The sequence below is a fragment of the Phaethon aethereus genome, assembly GCF_964289735.1.
Source record: "Phaethon aethereus genome assembly, chromosome: 18".
Taxonomy (NCBI): Eukaryota; Metazoa; Chordata; class Aves; order Phaethontiformes; family Phaethontidae; genus Phaethon; species Phaethon aethereus.
In genome coordinates, this window is record NC_138594.1 from 5,663,224 (window position 1) to 5,669,223 (window position 6,000).

The following is a 6,000-nucleotide window of genomic DNA, read 5'->3' on the forward strand; positions in this document are numbered from 1 at the left end:
CCTCTTCAGGAGTGGAATTTACCCGTGACTACCCCGCATTTAAAAAAACCCAAAAAACCACAACACCAAAACCACCCGAATCAGCAAAAGAAGCCGAAAGCCCTCTCTGCTCCTTGGACAGAAAGAGTTACACAACAAAGAAACTCAACGCTTCTCTTCGCCGCTCGCCCGGGCAGCGCTGCCTTCGCCCCGCCGTTCCCCCTCCCGGGCCGGCGCCCGCCGGGCACCTGTGGCAGCGTCGCCGCGGGCGGCCCCCAGGGAGCCGGACGGTGCTGCCCGTCCCGGGGCAGCAGCGAGAGCCTCCGGCCGCGGCGCCGCCGTGGCCCGCCCGAGGGCCGCTACCGCCCTCCCGCCCCCTCAGCGCATGGGGAGCGCTGTCCGCTCCTCGGGGCTCCCCGCGGGGCCCCGGCCCGCCGCCGCTAACGCTGAGGGGAGCCGGCGGAGAGCGGGCAGGGGCCGGACGGCGGGAAACTTGCCGCGGGGGGGAACGTGCAGCAACGGTGGCAGTGGGGCTGAGGGGAGGGGGCGCCGGGGAACGCGAGCAGCGGGGTACGGGCAGGGGAAGGGCACCCGCGCGGCGACCCTTACCGCCTCCCGTCGCGAGGGCCGACCGCTCTCTGGCCTCATGCCGGCGCGGGGCAGCGCCGCCGGTTCCGGCAGGGGAGGGGCGGGGCGCCGCGCGGCCGCCGCCGCCTGTTGTTACTAGTGACAGGGCAGGGGCGGGCCTTGGCCCCCGGCCAGGGGCCGCGCATGCGCAGCCGCCCAGCAGGGAGGCGGGGGAGGGCTGTGGGCGCCTTCTCCCCGCGCTGCCCTTCCGCCTGCGCACCGTCACCGCTCGGCTCCGTGGGGTGGTGCGGCGAGGGCGCATGCGCAGTGCGGGGCGCGGGGCGCCCGCGACAGCGTGAGGGTAGGGTTCTCGTAGAGTTGTCGTCCCCCGCCGACACACAGGCGCGCGCGCACAGGCACGCACACAGCCCCCGCGGGGACCGGGACGTGGCACCCCTCTGCAGACACCTCCCCTTCCCTCAGCCTCCCTGAGCATCACTTTGGTCCCAAACCCTTCACTGCTCCCCTCAGCGCGGGGGTTTGGCGTATACCTCCCTCCTGGAGACAAGGCCATGGCCCAGCCTGGGCCTGTGGCTCCTCAGGGGCCCTGGCTGGGTGCCAAGTACGATCAGAAGCAGGCGGCAAGGTTCGGTAGCGATGCTGAGTCTGAGGCACCCAGGGGGGACGCTGAGCCCCACAGAGGGGTGTGAGGGCCCAGAGTAATGGGCGCAGCGTGGGGCAGCTGTGGTGGTGTTGCTGGGTGCCTCAGGGTGATGGTACCACGTTGAAGGGAGCAAGAACAGGAGAGAAACTGCCCCAAAGACCTGGCTGGGACGTAGTTTATCTCTGCTGAAAAGGCGAAGAACTAGGATCACAGATCGTTATCTCCTGAGACCAAGAACTATATTGATTCATTAGTAATAAGCAGTCGCCCTGTTTAGGCTAATTACCTGAGGAGGTGCTGAACCTGTCCCAGGGACTCGGAGGCATGCAGGCTGGGGCACCGGCACCTGCAGGGAGCTCCGCAGGCACCCGGCTCTGCCCCGGCCAGCGGGAGCTCTGCACCCGCCGTGGGAGTGCAGGGCCCGGGGACCTGCCGCGGTCACCACCTGAGCATCTTCCTGCCCCTCATCTGTCTCTGTCTTCAGCCAGCAGCCACCCAGCCTGGGGTGCTTTGCAGTTTGGGAGGTCTGAAAGAGTCCTGTCTTAGACCATGTCTAGCATGGTTTAAGTACGATGTACTAAAAGCAAGAAATACAATTAGGTTTTGTACAGAACCAGCGTATTACAAACTGTGTTAAAATAAGGACTTGAAAATTAGGGGCCCATGCCTCTGTTCCCTTCAATGACTCTATTAAGGCAATTTGTTTACCCAAAACATGTTTTATTACTGGCTTACTCCCTCAGAAAATAAATCCTTCTACTAAAATTTAGAGTCATTATCCTGTCCTTTTGGTACAATTCCTTGTCTAGAAAGGCTGAATTTGTGGTCACTATTAATGAGTGATTCAGCTACAGTTCTTTCTTATAGAAACCATGTGTCTTTTAAGGTTAGTCAAGAGTAGTCGGTTGTCTGATCTGAAACTAGTCAGTACAAGAAGTTGTTTAATGTGTTGAGAAATTGTTTCTCTGAATCTGGTTGTGGCACTTGGCCAGTTGCCTTCATGTATCTGAAGTTAACTAGTTAATCTAGTAACTCTGTAATTTGATTCAGTTATCTGATGGATATTCTCCACCATTATGCCTGTAACATCCTTTTCCTGCTCTGAAAACCTGAGATACAATCCTACCAGCATAGCAAAGCGAGGAATTTACACCCACTCAGATTCCTCTTTGTTCGTAACATTTCTCTGTTTAGATTCTGGGAAATGTTTTAATTCTTACTGACTGCCACTATTCTACTTAACCAAATGGCCATATAACCAGAAAAGCTTTACTTGGACTTTTAAAGGTATTCGGAGTTTATTGATAAAGTGAAAGCATTGAAGTGAAAGTCCATAATTTAATGTCTGAATCAATCGTGGTAGGTGTCTCGCCTGTTTTCTGCAGAAACAGTAATCTTAACAAGATGAGCACAGAAGAGGAAACTCGTATGTTTTAAAATTTGTCTATTACTGTTTATATTCCTGCTACCCTTTCTCATATGGACGCTCTGGCAGTGCATCGTTGGAAGGAATATAAATGAATAAACGGGTGGGTGAAATGTTTAAGGAATGCTGTGAGGCATGCTGAAGGCTGGAGCCCAGAGGACAGAGGCTGAAAGTGCAAACCATTCAACATTTTCAGAAAATTAGGAATGCAGCTTGCTAGATGTGAAGGGAAGTTGGGCCTTAAGGAGGTTATGCAAGGTCGGTCATTCCCCACCATGTGAACACTTTTCCTGGATCGCATTCCTTCACGTTACGAACTTTGGTTACACAACTCAAAGCACAGTCATTTATCTTGTTTCAGGCAATATTGCCATGGAGATTAATGAGAACTATTGGTAGTCAATCCTTTATTAGTAATAATAACTAACTTAAAGTAGAATTGCCTGGGAGCAGTGCAGGGCTGATGTATACAAGAAAAGATTCAAAACGCCTCAGGGTCTTGCTGTAATTCAGTGCAAGCCTCTGGAATTTCAGCAGGCAGGGACTTGCTCTGGTTCCTTTTGTTTGCATCCCAGAGAGTGAATAAAAGTGAAGTGGTCCTGGCTTCTTGTGGTCCAGCAGGTCTCATCTTCACAGCTTTGGTACTAAAGAGAGGAGATCATTAGGAGTTCTCAACAAGAGAGAACACGCATTCATTCAAGGTCTTGCTGCTAAGCTGCACGTTTATTAAAAGTATGTGAAAGAGGGATGAGATTTTGAGTTCAGATGCACTGACGTTCTTCAAGATGCATTCCCTAAAAAATCAATCCCATCTGAGTTGGTGGAATTTTTTATGTGCCACTGGCTACATTGAAGTAAATGCTTGCTTCCTAAACCTTTAAAACCATGAAAAAGGTCCCAAATTATAACATTTCCAGCTAAAATAAGCATGATGACTGACAAACAGCTAATGGGACAGAGCTGTGCCCTGGGGACATGTGATTCTGGTTTACACAGAGTTCTTATTAAATGCATTATAGGTATTTAACTAGGTGTCACAATGTTTTTCTTTCCCTTGTCGGTCTAGGGAGCCAGTATTTGGTGGTACTGGATATGAAGTGATCTGAATTCTTTCTGTCCTTTACTCTTAAAACCAAAGTAACTGTGACACCCAAGCTGAGTCCTCCAGACACGTACCTGAACGTGCTCATCTGTAACAGCTGTACGTATATTTGAAAGGTCCCTGTATCGCCCATACGAGGTAAATAGAGACATCTCTGGAGATCTTAAAGCTCTTTGTAATGGCAGGGAAGATACTAATAACCCCAATATAGAGATTTAACTATTGAGGCTCACAAAACGCTATGTGAAAAGTCATGCAGTAAGTCAGTATGAGAAAGCAGACCAGAGCTTTTCACTTCCAGGGTGATTCTCGTATTCCCAAACAGGGCTGCCTTTTAGCTCTGCGGTAGTTTTCGAGCATTGACAAGATTGGGAACACAGTAAAATATCTCTAGACTGCCCTGTGTTCAGACAGGTGATGTTAATGTATGAAACCTAGAAGGCATTAAAGTCTTGTGCCGAGATTTTTATTCAGGATTAAGCTGGCCTTAGTTTACTGTAGTTTAGTGGAGTATGAGTGAAGGTGTATTAACTTTATACCATTGCTTGATTTATCTAAACTTTCCCATGTGTCATGGTGTAGAAAAGCCTTAAATGACCTTTTAGCCTGAAGCCCTGTATGTTTTGATGCCACAGTCAGAAACATGTTTTTTCCTTTCTTCTGAAGTGACTGATAGGAAAATCGAATTGTAGGCTGGGAGCTGGCAAGCGACACCAGCTGCCAGCACTTGGGCTCCCACAGCTGACATCAGAGCACAGGCACCATTGACATAGCGAAGGTTACGTAGACGAATGTGAGCAAATAGGACTAAGTCCTGATTCAGAAAATACGTGAATCGGGATGAGCATGTGGAAAGCATCCCAGCCCTTGTTCGCATCCTATCATTGCAAAGCCCGTAACCATACGAGGCTTCCTGCATCGAATTCAGCATCACTGCCCACTAGCAGTTCCGTGCTAAAGCAAAAATGAGAAGGTGGTGCAGGGGGGGGGCTGCTCCTACAAAATAATTAAAGTGTGAGGAGCTAGCAGAGTGTATGTTCTGGATGATGCATCAAATCCAACACTCATTCCAATACCCGTGTTGGATATTTGTAACAGCCAAAAGGTTGATAGCACAATCTTCTTGGGGGAGCGCGAGGAGGGGGAGACACCCTTTGGGGCTCCCAGAGGATTATTTTATCCCTCAGACATCAGAAGCTGGCACAGGGGGGACAAAATGTCAAAGGGAACTCACTCCCACGACCTTTTTTCCAGTATAAAGGGAAAAACACTTGGATGATAACTTATTTGCTGGGGTATTTTATTGTTGCTGAAGACGTCATGCTCACAGTACAGGGAGCTGGAGCTGCAAGCATGGAAGGGTTTACTGGGCTGTTGGGAATGCCCAACTTTTCTAATTGCCTTTGGAAACACCCCTTGTGCCCGTGTGCCACTGCCTGGGAGCTGCCTGGTACCTGCCCCGCTGTGCGCACAACCCGTTACCAGTCGTCTCTTTAAGTGAGTTTAAGGACTGCCTGGATCTGATCAGTTCATTAATGACACTTTTCAATCCTTAGAAAAATATCAGGCATATCAAATGCAAAGATGAGTAAATTTCCTGTAAAATTGGTGTAAAAAAAAAAGCCTGTTTACTATCCGTCTTTTTAATGAGTCTGACAGTACAAATACTCTCATCTACTTTAACAAGCGTTGAATCAAGCTGTTGGGTTGCTCACCAGGTGTAGACTTTGTCCCTATTTGCCTATAAAATGCTGATTTTTTTTTTAATACCAGAGGAATGATAAGAAACAATTACTTATTATTAAAAGTATTCCATAAATCCAGCTCCTTTTAAGGTAGGCACTGACTCCACCAGGACTGGGTCTGCACCCTGTAGGCAAACACTGCACCCTTTCACCGGAGCTCCATCAGGACAAGCCTTCTCTGTGGCTGCTGCTCTGCCAGCATAACAGTGCCTGTATCTGTACATTCCCGTGCCTGAAGGAAAATGAGGCATATCATTAATGAGGCACTTGCACACCAAAATAACTACCAGTATAGCTATTTCAGGGTTTATTTTTTAATTCACACTGTCTGTGGATCAGGCCTGTGCTGGCAGCCTTCATCCAAGGATGTCTTAGAAAACACTTGAGAAACATTAAGTCTCATGATGCTATTTGCAGGCCCTAGAAATGCTGCTTATCTTTTCTGATCGGCAGAATTCTTTGCATGAATTCCGGTCCTGTATCCAAGGCAATCTCATTACTTGGTATACATGCTCGA